General features: G+C 43.1%; 1 pseudogene; it reads right to left on the bottom strand.

Annotated features, from left to right (window-relative positions):
- Positions 1 to 5,582, bottom strand: part of LOC147443155 (uncharacterized) — a 52,464-nt pseudogene extending 46,882 nt beyond the window's left edge.
- Positions 5,583 to 16,518: the final 10,936 nt, after the last annotated feature.

Genomic DNA, 16,518 nt, shown 5'->3' with positions numbered 1-16,518 from the left:
GCTTTTTGAGGGATCACCTCATTGAAAAGAAGGATATGCTTGGCATTAGGGTGGACTTGAGAGATCTTGGCTTCAGTTTTCTGTATTTACAAGCTTGTGATGTTGGTCCATTTGATTTCCCAAAAGGAGATCAACACTACCTCCATACCCTCCATGAAGTCGTGCCCTATGCCATCACAATGAGAAATAACCAACAAATTTTCTTTTTGGGTTCTTACGTATGTGAAAGTGAAGGTGTTTCATTTGGTCACTTTATAGTGTGGCTAAAATAGGAACTCTTAGGATTTTTGAAATTTTTTTGGACACATATGTACATAATTCACGTCATTTTCTAAAAAAGGAATAGAAACTTCTAGATGCAAAGCTTTGTGCAAATAAATCAAGGTTTTTGAGCTAATTTTAGCATTCATGCAAAAAGCAAACACTTTTGGAGAAGTGTAAAGGGCTCACAAGTTGCATGCTTAATGATCATGGTTTTAACAGGGTAGATAGCACTTCAAGCACAAAAAGAGGAGAAGGATCAATTTGAAAGAGTTTCCATCAAGTGTCCTATGGTTTTACCACCCTTTCAAAGCCAATTGTATGGTCAAAATCTTCATCAAAGTAGTTGATTAGAAGTTACACTTTAGGGGCTATTTTGTGTTGGGGTAAAGGCTCACGCACCTACCCAGATTCCGGCCACTCACCATGTTTGGTTGTCCACATGTCTACTCATACCTTATTCTTTATATACATATGAATACGGGACTCGCTCACTCTATTCCCAATGAGTGAATAATCTCTTCCGTTTTCCACTGTCTCACATGCTCATCCCACTTCCACATTTTCGGCAACAATCCTACAAGTGGTATCAAAGCTTTGGTTTTGCAATGGGTGTAGTGCTATAGAGAAGTGATCTTTTGGCTATGGTGAGCTCGCTTTCAGTGGGAGATTGATTTTGGTGAGCAACCACCAGAATCTATGCTCATGGAAGCTTGAGAGGAATTCCCAATCTTGAGAGGAGAGTATATTGCAAGTGTGCATGCCTTTTTTGAAGCCCTATTTGCAAGAAGAATGAAAATTTGCATTTTTGCAGGTCAATTTTTGGGCTCCAAAATAGTGTTCTTTGCATAACTTTTTGATACGGAATGCAATTTATGCAAGGTTAGGTTGTAGCCTGGGGTTTAGGCATGCTTCAGACGCAATGGTGATGACTATTTGGATTGGTTTTTACCTCTAAAATTTCTCCCATGATTTTTGTATTACAGGAGTTTTGTTCATTCCATTTTTGTTGCCGGATTTTGTTTGTTGTGCATCAAGGATTCCTCACATGGTTTGCTCACATGGATTCCTCACATGGTTTGCTCTAAGGAGTGAGAGTGGTATTGTTACTAGGTTTTCCATCAAGTGGGAGGATATGATGCTTAATGAATGCAAATTATATATGGTCCTATATGGATCTCTTCATGAGCATTTTCCGGACACAATTTTCATAGATGTTTTTCATGTTTGAGTGCAGTTTGATGTACATCCGTTGCTCGTGTTTGAGCTTGGTAGATTGTTGGTTATAGCCATTTTATTGTCGCAACTTTGGTAGATTTTTCCCAACAATTTTATGCACATGATTTTATGCAATCCAGGTCATGATTCCAAGTTGCACTTAGGGCTTTTTTGCAGTATTGTCTGCAAGTGGGAGATTAGTGAGCGTATTCCTTGATACCACATTGGGTGAGCTTGATGATTAGCTCACAAGTGTATTCTGTGCATGTGGAAGATTAGTGAGTGTATGCCTCAATACCGCACTAGGTGAGCTTGGCCATTAGCTCACAGGTTTGCAATGTCTTGTGCAACAGGTACAATTCTCGTCTTGACATTGTAAGAGCTTTATGATCTTTGATTTTGATCTAGGGATTTTGGGATTGTTTACCATAATGTTTTGGTGTCGTTTATTTTCTTGTTTTTTGGTGCCATTCTGCTCCAGACTCTGCCAATTTTTTGCTAGGTCTTATGCGCTTTGTGATAGGTGCTAGAGAGCTGTTTTAGCCAATTTTTGGCTTCTACCCATATGGATGGTCATTTTCCTTACACTCATTGCGTATGGTCATGATTTATGCATGATTAGTTCTTGGTTTTTGGCAGAAGATTATGCACTTTATGTGATCATGTAATCTTTGCCATAGTTTTGGTGGCAGGTGTTTGATCAGCTAGTTTTCTTTTGCATTGTGTTGAGGGGCTATGCTCTTGTTGTTGGAATTAGGGTTGCAAGAAAACACACATAGCTTGGAGAAGATAAAGGAAGCTCAACGCACACAACAAAGAGTGTATTACTTAGTGTACAATGGAAAGATAAGATAGCCCTAGAGTGATGGGCATATATACAATGCACAAGGGAAAAAACATCCTAGTGAGGAAAAAAATGCCCCGTCGGTCCTAAGTGTGCTCATACACATCACTACAACATGTATATGGTAACAAATCCCCCTTGTGAGTGATGCGGTGAACGAGAGCTGGCACATAGAGCACTATGAAAATCTCTAATTGTTTACCTCAGCCTTTTACCATGTTTTGTAGAGAGAAGGTCCAAAATGAGCTGGAGAGGGAAGAGAGAAGAGGACAGGGGGGGCTTTTTTTCATTTCAAATATTACCATGTTTATTTTGGTGATTATTACGGAGATAGTTACCTCTGTTATTGCCGTAAGAATTATTTCATTTATTCTCAAAGTGCAGTTAGCACCTATATATTCAAATTTTGGCTTAAGCATTCCCTCCCCTCAAATTTTGGTGTTTCCCTTCCCCTTGATAAAGATTAAAGAACATTATATGAAGTTTTCAAATTTAAAAAACAAAGATATGAAGACATGGAACAATAGTTAGCTATGTGGGATTACACTTGGTTACAACTAAACTAATCACTATCACTTGATTAAACATAATTTAGCATGCTTCACAAAATTAGAAAGAGGAAGAGGGTGGAGAGAGAGACGAATGGATGACATGACCAACAAAATACATGACTTAAAGTATGCAAAATGTTTATGAATCATCTTCCAAAATATCCCTACAAGAAGCATCATCCAATTCTAAGCCTATGGCTCTTAAATCAATAAAGAGAGAAATAGAATTGTCATTTTTGGATGCGTTGGCTTCATCATCTTCAAATTTTTAATCCTCCATCTCATCATCTTCATCATCATGACAATCATCCGCGCTAAGACTTGTGGCCTCCAGATTTGAATCATTGATCTCCCTCTCCTCTATCTCCCCCTAATCCAAAGTAGGAGGTGGAAGAGGGTCGAAGATGGTCTCCACTTTATTAGTGGCAAAAATGGTTCTCCCTAAGGTGTTACGGGCATTACGAACCAAAGTTTTGGTTGGTGGATTGTTGGGATATAGTTGACCTATAGAAGAGAAGCTAAAAGTGAGTAACATTGGTATAATTAATGTTACAAGAAAATAAAAATAAAAAAGGTAGTCACTCACCTGCTCACAATTACGTAGCAAAACTAAATTGTCATACCTCACCTGTGTGATGCACACTAGAGTCCACCATGTAGAGGGCATTCTCATGTTGTCTAGACACATTTGCAAACCACTTGCACTCAAAGATGAAGGTATGAAAGGTTTTAAAATTAACCTTTAGTATCCTTTCAATAGTTCCACAATACCTGGCTTCATCACCATCTATGTCAAATTTGCCCATGATGCCACATTCCATGGTGGTTTTACACTTGTCAATGTGGCATGTACAAAAGTGACGACACCTTGACCACATAGAGTTAAAGGAAAGGCACTCCAAAATAAAAAATTATCTTTTATCAATGACAAAGATAAAATGAAGAAAAAACTATATAATATGGTTTAGGTATATGAGTACCCTACCTTTGATACGCAGTCTCGTCCATATTCCCATTCTTTATCGGTGATGTCTTCTCCATGCTCTTTTGCTTCTATCATGCTCTCATGAATCCACTCCACACTAATGAGATCTGGGAAACCTACAGGTGTCTAGGCACTAGGGGTGCCCGAATTCCTCCATGTACCTATTTCCATGCTTCTCTCTCTTGCAAACACCTTGCCTTTGCCATTGTCCACAAGTCCACCCACTTGGTCATAACCTTTGCATTGAGAATACAAAAGTTATTGACCACTTGGGATAGATTCATATCCATGTTAAATAATTTTTCCTTTCCACTTGTCAAGTGTGAAGTTATCCTTTCGTCCTCCTTGTCTGACCACGTGCGAGGCATTGAAGGATCAACTTGTGACAAATACTATGAGATGTAAACAAGCACAATCCACCCTTCGGCCATACATGCCTCTGGTTGAGATCGTAGCCACGCTGCACAAAATCTTTGAGAGTCTTTAAAAACCTCTCAAAAAAATAACATCCATCGTGTGTGCACTACTCCACATATAGCGATCTCCTCAACCACATGACCCAAGAGGTGGATTTGACTAAGAAGGATCGATCGAGAAAATGCAACCTCAATGGCACACACAGTTTCTACTATAAGTGTTTGACCAGTAGGGATAGCATCTATGTAAATTTCCTTGGAGCTCACAAATCTACAAGAGAACACACAAGAATACACTAAGTGCTAGTTGAGGTTATTGTGTACATAAAAAAGTGTAGTTGAGTGGAGTCTTGTGTTGTACCTTACTAGCTCTCCAAGTTTAAAAATAGCATCCCTGACTTTCTTGTTCCGGCATATACACATATTCACCGGAAAAATGAACTACAATGTATATTAGATGAAGGGAAAGTGAGAGAAAGTCATACACACAAATCATATGTGTCCAAAAAAACAAGAAATAGAGAGAATAGAGAAATAAGGGACGTTACTTGAAGCATCTTGTGCTAATCATGGGACTTCAACCCATACAATTGAACGCTTCAAACTTTCTTTGCTTTTTTGAAAAACCCTTCAGCGACCTCATGTATCCTGCTAGTGTGCAAATAGACACAATGGTACCCTTCACTTTGTCCAATTCTTATTTGGCTAGCATCCATGGTGATTTACGCATCCCAATCTTCCCATTGGGGCCACAACGGGGAGTAGCAGAGGCAAGGATACATTTCAAGACCCTCAAATCCTCCCTCACCCCCAATGAGTCCTTCTTGCCAATAATGTGGTCCCACATGGTGTGGGCTACATTCTTGAATATGTGCATGGTATCCAAGAGGTTTTATTTTTAAGTCCTTCCAATATGGAAGCCTTAAAAATATGGAATACCTTGACATACCTTTTGGAGTACTCAGAGCCAGATTGTTGTTGTAGTGCTCTTCCCAAATAGTTGTCCAATTTTCCATCATGAGCTCTAGAGGCGTCTTCCCTTTTGTTGGAGCCTTGTGCTTGCTATGACCTTGGGGTAACAAAAGATGGTTGTTTGGATAGATTACCTTGCGCAAGGCATCCGGCCTCTCTTTCACCAATGACAGTCCGCAAGTAGCACATGCATTGTGGCCCGATGTGGACAACCCTGCATACATATCATATTGTTAGTGAGAAGCTTCAAACTAAAGGGAGAGAAATAGAGAGAGAAGGGAAAGGGAGATACCAAAAATCTCTCCAAGCCTAGGATAGTCGTGCATAGTCCACATAAGGATTCCCTCACAATGGCTTCTCTCCCCCTCTTTGCAAGTGAGACATCTACACTAGGGATGCCTCTCCATAACTCCTCCAACTCCTCGATGAGGGGATCGAGGTAGACATCAATATTTGACACTTTGTACTAACCTGGCACAAGCAAGGAAAGAAGTATATTGCCCTTCTTGGTTGTCTCCCATGGTCAAACATTGTAGTTGAAAATCACCACAAGCCAAGTGCTCCATGAAGTAGACTTAGTGCCAAAAGGGTTGACACCATCACTTGCTAACCCAAGCCTCAAGTGTTGAGGCTCCAACCCAAACTCTAGCCATTGAGTTTTGATGTGCCTCTATGAAGGTGAATCGGTAGGGACACGCGTCATTCCATCATTTGAGTAGTGGTTGGCGTGTCACACAAGAAGCTCCACGATAAACCTGCTTTTAAACATGTGTTGAATGCGAGGAGTTAATAGAAAATGTCTCAATGCCTTGTGGGGTAGGTGCACCCCACTGACTCCAGTCTTGTAGCGTGCTTCCCCGTATACGGGACATGAGGTAGCATGTGTGTGCTCATTGCGGTATAGTATACAATCGTTGACGTACGCGTGGATGCGCTCATACTCCATGCCAAGTGCAGTGACATACGCTTTTTGACGATCCGGAGGCATGTGGTGATCTTTTTACAACATTTTTCCCATCAAACTACAATAAACAAACGTATTAATACAATTGCAAGGAGGCACCATGAAGCAAGAGAGATGTATAAAACGCCATATAACAAACTTACCCAAGGAGTGCATCGACACTTGCATTGCTCCAACCAAATTTCACTTGCAAGTTGAGGACTTCCAACGATGCCCGGAGCATTGAGTACTATGCACCATCGTAAAGAGGAGTTCGGGCACTCATAAACAATATGTCCTCCTTTGTCGCTGCTTGTTGAGTGCATGGCTAACAATCCTCCTCGCACATGTCGCGTTCATGATCCAGTAACTCATCACACATGTTGAGAAACATGTGCTCATCCTCTACCTCAAAGTGCGAATGAGACGCCAGAGGAGGAGCTTTTGAAGTAGAGCTAGTGGGAGGGTCACCATGCGCCACACCTAATCCATCCAATATCTCTTGTCTCTATTGTTCCACCTTGTGCACCAATGCACCACCACCATCACAAACCACTGGGGCACCTCCTCAAGCGAGGGATGAGTGCTTCTCTCATCTCTCCGAGCGTTTTTTCAAGGATTCCAACGCCGTTCGTTCTCCACGTGCTCTAAAGCAATGCGCCTCACGCGAGGGATTGCCCTTTTGCACTTGGCGCAAGGACAAGGGAGTTTGTCCTTGAGCCACCGATCGCATTCATGGCCGTTCAAAGGGCCACAATCATCCCAGTTGTCCTGCACACACGTGAAAAGGAGATTATAATTCAGAAAAGTTATATTTAACTATATGTGTCCTAAAAAATAAACAATTAATTAGAAAAAATAGTGTCAATTACATATTTCAATAAAAAAAGAGAAATGACTAAAAATACAAAGAGAATAAAGTACTATAATTTTTTTAAATAAAGTGCAATTATTATTTATACTAAATGGTTCAATTTTTAATCGCAAATGGTACAAAAGGATTAAAAAATACATATAAGAAACGTCTAAAATTTCTACAAATAAACACACAGATGTTTATTGTTTCAATACATGTTAGCATTAAAAATTTCAATAATATAATTAAGCAAAAGAAAAGAATCATTAAAAAAGTCAGAAGGCTATGTATGATATTATGTGTATCTAAGGGTAGAAGGGGGTGGTTTGTACCCCCCCCCCCCCCCCCCCCCCCCCCCCCCCCCCACCTTGGATATGTTTGTATCCGTTTCAAATGACATTACACAGTAATGGGCGGGATAATGGGTGTGGTAATATCCATGGTAATCACTGGCACCTTTTAAAAAAATAAGGGCAGAGTATGTCGTGTATTTACGGTGTACTCTACCCTGTTCTTCTCCGCCATTACACATGCACCTTGGCTAACCCTTCCTACTCTACCTCCACACCTTCTACCTCTCTCTCTTGTCCATCTCTCCTCTCTCTCTCTCTCTCTCTCTCTCTCATACACACACACACACACACATTTTTGGATCGTCTTACGAAGGGGTCTTTGAAGGGGGGCTTATCGTGATTGTCATAGGATGCTTAACCTAACAGTCAACCATATCTGCAACTTAAGGTAAGCACAAAACCTCCCCCCCTCCCTCTTTCCCTATTGTATTCTACTCCACACACACACGTACAAACACATACACACTTACATGCATAAAGATAGAAACGATAGGAGATTAAGAAGTGCACATATCTCATTCATTTGACCAATTGATGCAATAGGGATTATTGTTAATGATTTTTTTATGTTGGTTTCTTAGTGAAGTGGATAAATCTTTTGCGCGTAGTTGTAAACTTGTTTGCTTTGTTTGCAAATGGATACTCGAGTAGCTTTGTTTGCAAATGAATGTATGAGTAGATTTGTTTGCAAATGGATTGTGAAAGAAATAGAAAAAGAAATAGGTTAAAGTAAAAAATATTTTAAAAAATGTGAGAAATGAAAAAGGGGAGTAGATAAAGAAATAAAGTTTAAAAAATGAAAAAGAGAGAGAGAGAGAGAGAGAGAGAGAGAGAGAGAGAGAGAGAGAGAGTAGAGATAGAGAGAGAGAGAGGGAGTAGAGAGAGAGAGAGAGAGAGAGAGAGAGAGAGAGAGAATAGAGAAAGTGAGTAGAGATAGGGAAAGAGAGGGAGAGGGAGAGAGAATACAGATAGAGGTAGAGAGAAAGTTAGTAGAGATAGAGAAAGAGAGGAAGAAGGAGATATTAGAGAAAGAGAGGGAGAGGGACAGAATAGAGATAGAAAGAGAATGAGAGAGAGCGAGAGAGAGAGAGGGGGGGGGGGCGGGAATAGAGATAAAGGTAGAGAGAAAGGGAGTAGAGATAGAGAAAGAGAGGGAGAGGGAGAGAATAGAGATAGTAAGAGAGTAAGAGAGAGAGAGAGAGAGAGAGAGAGAGAGAGAGAGAGAGATAGAATGAGGGAGAGAGGTAGAGAGATAGAGAGGGAGATAGAATGAGATAAAGGGAGAGAGAATAGAGATAGAGGTAGAGAGAAAGTGAGTAGAGATAGAGAAAGAGAGGGAGTGGGAGAGAGAGAATAGAGATAGAAAGAGAAAGAGAGGGAGAGGGAGAGGGAGAGTGAGAGGACAGAGAGAGAAATAAAATGAAATGAAATGTTATATTAACGTCTTCAAAAAGCCAAAGTGACCTATGAGACCAGAAAGTTACAATATGATGGATGTAATACAAAGTCACAGTAACAAAAATGACATCTGACAAAATAATACTATGGAATCCTAAACTGCTAGATGTGAACTAAGCAGCTAGCTGGGATAGCTAAATCACAAGAGATCCAGCATTGGTCGCCTGGCAGATCTCATCAATCTCCTCCATGGTCAATAGTCTAACCGAGCGTCGTGCATGTCGGGTGGGCAAGAGTGATCCGACTCCTCTGATGCAGCCTCCATCGATGTTGTGTGGTCCTCCACAGTCATGGGCATCTGGATCTTCCCAGCTCGGTTGCTCGATCGATTAGTGTGCCTCTGCTGTGAGGTGATGAGCTCTCTTGTGGTAGTAGCTCTTCTAGATGTCCAGTGTCTGCTCTAAAGAAGTCTCTGATCTGTCTCTGAGATTGGCTAGCCTCTCCCCTCATCATGCTCTCTCTGTGTCTGTGCACCTCAAGCAAAAATTGACCCAAGCATCTTTGATCCTCGTACCACAAAACTCTGAAGAGTGGCGCAAAGCCCTCTCTAAACAAGTAGTGGAAGCGGTCTCGTATCTTGTAATAGACGGGGAAGTGGCATGTGTACTGCAACTCTCTCAGGATCCATGTCACACTGGAGGCATGTCCAGGAAGCTGCTGGTACTCCACTGTATCTCCCAGTCTTGATTCGCAACAACTGGAGTGAAAATGTGCGTATCTAGCCAATAGCACATTGTATCCCATGAGACAAGTGGGTGTCCATGTATCTCGGCCTCATCACAAAACCGTCCTCTGTAAGCTAGAGAAGATTCTCTCCGTGGAAATCCATCTTCATGGCCAGCTCCTGTCATGGTTGTATCCATGTCCTCTCAGTGTCTATCTGAGTCAGGTCCTTGCGGATGTGAGCCTAGTGATCTTGGACTGTGTAAGAATCAGAGAGGGAGCATCCAATGAGTACTAGAAGGGGGGCAATCTGTCTATGCTGAACCAATGTGCCTAAAACCATGATGTCATCTCTCTATACCAGCATGTTGTATCTCCCATCATGTTGTATCTCCCAGCATGGCTAACTACTGAGAGGACTCAAGTGCAAGGCGGGCATATCTGTCTCTGGGAAGTGCCCACATGTGGTGTATGAAGGAGACAGATCTGGTGAGCACCTCAACCACTAGTGGGGGGGCAGCTAGCTTTGCTTGGATAATGGCATGTGGTACTGAAGCCTTGGCTCTAGTGAGCCGCGAGATCATAGAGACCATAGGCTTCTCCATGCTCCCCCACCCATCAGTGCGACATGTCCTCCCGTGAAGATCCAATGAAGGCCCCCATATCTCAGCTCCATAGAGCAATACAGAAGCCACCAATGTGTCAAAGAGCCAGATCTTTGTCCAAGGATTGTGAAACTGAACTTGTGAACACATCCTCTCTAATCTACCTAGGGCCAAATGGGCTCTAGTCAACCTAGTCTCTGCCTGTTCTCCTCAATGAAAAAGATGGTCCACTAAAAACCACTCCAAGGTAAGTGTAAGCATTTGTATACTCCATTGCCTCTTGGCCGTATGTAAATGCGGGCACTGACCTCCTGATCCACTATGGGGTGGTATTAAATACGATGACCTTGGTTTTACCAAGGTTGACAGACAAACCACTTTCATGGAAAACCTATGCAAAGCAACCAGGTGACGTTGCATCCCTTCCGAAGAGTCGGAGATCAACACAATCTCATTATCACCTAACAATAGTGGAATCCATGTCCCTGCTAGTTGTGCACCTCTATCACCATCTCTCCCAATGTAGTCACAAACCTCATCGACATACATACCAAATAGGGTGGGAGAGAGTGGGCAACCCTGCTTCACCCCAATACTAGAGTGAATCGGTGTAGATAGACCCCTTGAGTGCGTACATGCCCCACTTTTTACCTATATAATGCCATGATCCTCCAAATGAGCTCTATGGGTACTCCCATCTCGTGTGATATGCACATCAATCTAGCTCTTGGTACTGTGTCAAATGCTTTGTGGAAGTCCACAAAGCTACAATAGATTTGTCTCCCATGTGATCTGCCCTCCTCAATGATGGCTCTGAGCATCAAGATATGGTCAAGAGCAAAAAAACCTCTTTGGAACCCTGCATGCCCGAGTGCACATATCCCCTTCCTCTCTGCCCATCTACTCAGCTACTGCTCAAGAATGGATACGTAAAACCGTGCCAATGTGTGTCCAATCATGATAGTGTGATAATTCCTAGGCTCCATAGAGTCTCTTGACTTGAAGATAGCTACAATAGTAGATAGGCTCCAAGTATCAGGCAAGCCCTCACACATGGCGCAGTTAAACATAACTGCTAGAAGCTCTGCTAGTAGATCTCTGGCATGCATGAAATGCTCAGCCACTAAGCCATCATGATCATATGCTCTCCCAATCCTCATCCTGTCAACATCCTTCCTCACCATCGCAACGGTGCAAAAAGCACACGGATGTGGGCATGGATCAGGGGGGTAGGGAAGGGGGGGGGGGGGGGGTGCTCAAGAACTGTGTACAGAGATGATGCGTACTAGCCCCAGGCCTCTATAGAAGTGATGGCAGGGGGGAGGGGGGGGAGTGCTCATGAAAGAGCCACCATGCCTCACGGTGAGTCCTAAATCAAGAATAGCTGGTATAGATCCTGCTCTAGGCGAGCCAAAAATGCCCTCTTCTTCCGCCACACTATGCGTCGAAAGTCAATTTGTGACTGTATGTGAGTGATGTCCCCCAAAAGCACCTCCCTCTGAAGTCTAGCTCTAGTGTCCCGGCATTACTCATCATACCAACTGTTCTGGGGCATGCTCCCCAAACGGCATCTTTGCTCAGTATGGGTATATGGGTATGCCTCTATTGTTGGATCATGTAGTGTATGTGTCATTATAGTAGTAAGCTCCTCCAGAAGTCACCTTAGCTCCTCTGTGCACAGGCGTCTGTAGATCCCATCTATGTATACAGATTCTATCTCCCGTGTGAAGGTGTAGCAGTTAGGGGCTTCTGCCTGTGGCCTGTGAGCTACACTACACTAAAAAGAGATGTTCAATCACACAAGAGCATGATCTGTTGGGGTAAAGCCCCATGTGGCCGCTTAGGCTAGGTGCCCGCCCACAATACTTATTCATTATGTACATAATAGAATAAGGGGGCTCACATGTAGAGAGTGAGTTTCAGCCGCTGCAAACACAAGGTCTCCTCCTCTCCTCTCTCCTCTCTCCTCTATCGCTACACACACTCACACACGCTCTCGCTCGCGCAGTTCAACTGGTATCAGAGCTCAGGGATTGGGAGCACCATTGGAGCTCAGCGGCGGTGGGGAGGCAGGCAGAGAAGCAGCAAAAACTGCAGCACGTTTTTACAGATTTGTTTTGGTCTACCAAAACGTTTTCATTCAAGCCGATTCCTATTAATCTTGACCAGTTTTTCATCCTCTTCAAATTTGCAGAAGAAAGTTTTCTCAAAATCTTCACCAATTTTGAGATACGTCACTGAGACTGCCTGCACGTCTAGGGTACACAGGTACATATTTTTACATATCTATTTTGACCTGTATAAAGAGCACATTTCAGGTCCATTCTCTAGCAGCCTAGCCGTTTTCGCGTGGTCTACAACTTTGCAGAAGGAAGTTTCTGCAAATTCTGAGCGATTTGGAAGATATGGGCTGACAGGCTGCAAGGTATTCGAAAAGTTGAAGGTTATGTATGCATATTGTGGTGATTTGCTACATTTGGAGAGCTCTAATTGAGCTTTGTCATTCTCTTGTATTGTGCATTGATGTTTTGCTCTCAGTGAAGAGAGTGTGGGTTGATATTTTCAACACATTTAGGCGTACACATTGAGAACACTTCGTGGATGTATGCATTCTTGTGGACTCTCAGGTTATATGCATTGACTTATGCGATTGAGCAGATTTTGAAAAGTGTGGTGTATATATTTGCAGAGAGTTTTGCAAGCATTTTTGGCATGATTGTGAGCTGAATTTTCAGCTCATTTGGATGCTCTTTGATACACATTTGGTATATGCTTGATGCTCGTTTATATTGCAATGTGGATGCACATGATGTGCGCTTTTCGGCGTATGGTATTCTTTGCCTTGCAATGGCATATGTGGGCTGATTCTCAACTATTTTAAGCATCAATTTGTGTCATATTTTGGTTGGTTTGCATCCAAGTTTATGCTAGTATATGCTTCGCTTGTAGAGTGCGGTTGATGCACTTTGTGTTTCGGATTACAGGATTGTTTTCCAAGTTTAAGAAGTTGAGACTTTGGGGCAGCTCATGTATACTTGAGTGCGGATTTTGCGCATGATTTGCTCATGGTTTTGAGCATGTTTATAGCATGTATGGTTATTATGGTTAGATAGCCAAACACTGTCGAAACTCTGCCATATTTTTCTTACGAGTTTATTTGTTTATGCGCATGGTTTGCAATCGTGTTTTGATTGCATTTGGCACTCGGTGGTTGCTTTGCCATAGTGTTTTGGCATCGCATTGTCAGAGTGTTTGCTCACTGGATTATGTCATTTGACAGACATGTGGTAATCTCTTCCGGAGGGAAATTGTTGATGATAGTTTCATCGATTACCAAATAGTGCTCTTGGATTAGAGCGAGTGTTGTTTCATCGATACCACATAGTGCTCTTGGATTAGAGCGGGTGTTTTGGCATCATTTGAGCAGTTTTGCTCACTTGTTTCATTACATTGATCGCCATATTTGCTGATACTTCTCTTAGACAGCTTATGTTGTATTTTGACAGTACTTGGTGTATGAGTTAGCCAGGCTTTGGCTATTGTCAGTAGATCAATTTGTGCTTGGTCTTGTCACAGGTTGACGCCATGGATTTGGCATGTGCATCATTGTCAGGGTTTATGATTCTTCCATACAAAGTTTGATGGTTCAAACTTTGAGCATTGGAAAGCAGGTATACATGATGCATTGACTCAGTTGGGCCAAGTGTTGCCACTATAGGGCATGGATGCTAGGCCAGAGTTTATGACTGACGATGAGTGGGAGGACTTGGATGAGCTTGCACGTTCGACGATCATGTTACACCTTGGTGAGTCTGTCTATCGCATTGTTTTGGATGCATGTACAACTAGAGAGTTATGGCAAAGATTGTGTAATGTGCCAAATGAGTCTAGAGAGATGCCTACAGTCAAAGGATCTTGCAGACATAGAGATGTTGTGTGCGGGCATTGTGGTCATACAGGGCATGTACGTAGGCGTCGTTTTCGACGGATGAGACAACGCAGGAGATAGCACAAGAGGGATGCTATCACTTTGGATGATGTGGGAGTAGATGTAGCATATGTGGCTATGCATGACGGAGATGTCGAATTTGCTTCCATGTTTACTCTTGACTTTCTTATGCCAAGTTTTTGACGACACATTACCTTTGCATTGGGTACTAGATGTGAGTGCTAGGTTGCACGTCACACTGACTCGTGAGTGGTTTAGCACATGTGCTAGTGGTATGCTTGGACATGTGTGTCTAGCTGATGGTTCAGTGCATGACATAGTTGGTTTAGGAGATGTCAGACTATCGTTGCCGAGTGGCGCATCATATGTGTTGCGAGATGTACGCCATGTGCCAGGTTTGACACAGAGCTTGATCTCTGTGAGTCACTTACGAGACAGTGGATGCCAGGTAGTGTTGGATGAGCACAGTTTCCGATTGCATCGTCTACAACTAGTCATAGCTAGAGGTTCTAGTGTTGGCATGATTCATGCGATGTGAGTACGTCATGTGCGAGACGGCACAGTTTTTGTGAGTACCCAGCCATGCAGAGAGACGAGGCATGTCTTCTTTGCAAATAGGTTGCATGATGCTCCAGTTTGTGAGCATGTTGAGCCAGTTGTGCAGACAGTTGTGCAGCAGCGCATGTCATTCGGGGATATGATGACGGATATGGATGGCTTGAGTGCTGAGGATCATCCGTGATTCGGTCATTCATGGATATGCTTAGACCAGAGGCTGATGTATGTGAGTTAGAGCTAGACATTGCTCTTACCACACAAGGTTCAGGACAGACAGATGCTCTTGGTGCGCATGTGACATGCGATGGACATGAGGATGGATTCTAGGGATTGGAGTTCGGGTGTCAGGGTGATTTCCATGAGTGGAGTTCTGAGCCAGATTTGACTGAGATGGTCAGATTGGCAGATATTGCTAGGATTGCATCAGCATTCGCGAGTCTCATGTACGAGATACTCATCCCCCGACCCGAGATTGCATTTGCACTAGGTGCATTTGCAGTGGGAGAGGTTAGTCATGCAGTGACTGACGTTGGCCTTGAGCATAGGGGTACTTTGCAGTGTATGGTGAGATACCTGCAGGATGTGTGCGGCTTTGGTGAGGAGTATGGTGTCGATCGCTCTATACTTCCTCTACAATTAGAGCTGGATGCACATAGATTCAGTGAGCCAGTGGGCATTGGCTGAGGTCATAGTTGTGATGGCCTTGTACAGGTTTTGTACGTTTTTCTTTTCTGTCTCACGGCCACATTGGCCTTTACGTGGGTGGTTGTTGGGGTAAAGCCGGGCCATGTGGCTGGTTAGGCCAGGTGCCCTCCCACTATACTTATTCATTATGTACATAATAGAATAAGGGGGCTCACATGTAGAGAGTGAGTTTCAACCCCTGCAAACACAAGGTCTCCTCCTCTCCTCTCTCCTCTATCTCTGCACACACTCACACACGCTCTCGCTCGCGCACTTCATGATCCACTGCCACACCAACAGGTCTAGGTCCAACCGTGAGATCCTTGATACTAGAGATGAGGCTCGCCTGTGACATGAAATAATCCACTGTGTTGGCTCCATGTCTGTGTGGAAAGCATGTAAAACCCCCCGTAGTGGGAAATCTCTGTAGGCCATTCAAGATTACCAATCCATGTGCAGTCCCCATGTCTATCAATTTCATCCATACTCAGTATGTTCCCCATCTTGTGATACCCTGGATAGGCCTGTCTCCGCAACATCCAGCTCTCTCAGCATCTCCTCTGAGGTATCATAAAAAATTGTTTGATGATGGGCAGTCCTAGCATTGATGTCCCCTAGAATGATGATGTCTCCATCTCTAGAGAACTCCCATATGTCATCATCCAAAATAGAAAAGGGAGACTGTCCTCTGGGTGGTGCATATACGGACATACTCAAGGGAAATTAGTAAATAGAAATGTAAAGATATATGCCTATTTCTGCTCTCTCAATCTCATGCACATGTACCTAGCTTGCTCATTCCTGCGAGCTATATGTATCAATGGTTGCAACTCCTCCCTGAATAACACTGCCACTCCTCTTGATCCCAGCCCTCTATGCTCTAACCGTGTCTCCTGTCTATAGGTTGTCTAACATCTGTATCCATTAATGTGAGTCATAGACTGCCCAGGGGCCTGATGTGTCTCAGAGTAGAAGATGATGTCTCTTCCCATAAAACTATCCTCAAAAGCACCCACATCAAGGCGCATAGATCCATTACAATTCCAGGTAGCAACTTTGAGTGTGGTCCCATAGGCCTCACACCGTCATGTGGAGCGTCGCTCTAATATTACCACTCTCCCATCTCGGTAAAAGGCAATCTTGCCTTTTCCCTTGCCTCTCTAATCTCTAGCATTACCACACACACACACACACACACACAT

Source organism: Adiantum capillus-veneris, chromosome 14 (genome assembly GCF_014529385.1).
Source record: "Adiantum capillus-veneris isolate H3 chromosome 14, ASM1452938v2, whole genome shotgun sequence".
In the NCBI taxonomy this organism is placed as follows: Eukaryota; Viridiplantae; Streptophyta; class Polypodiopsida; order Polypodiales; family Pteridaceae; genus Adiantum; species Adiantum capillus-veneris.
Note: the sequence above shows the minus strand (reverse complement) of the source record. Positions and strands in the feature narration are given on the sequence as shown.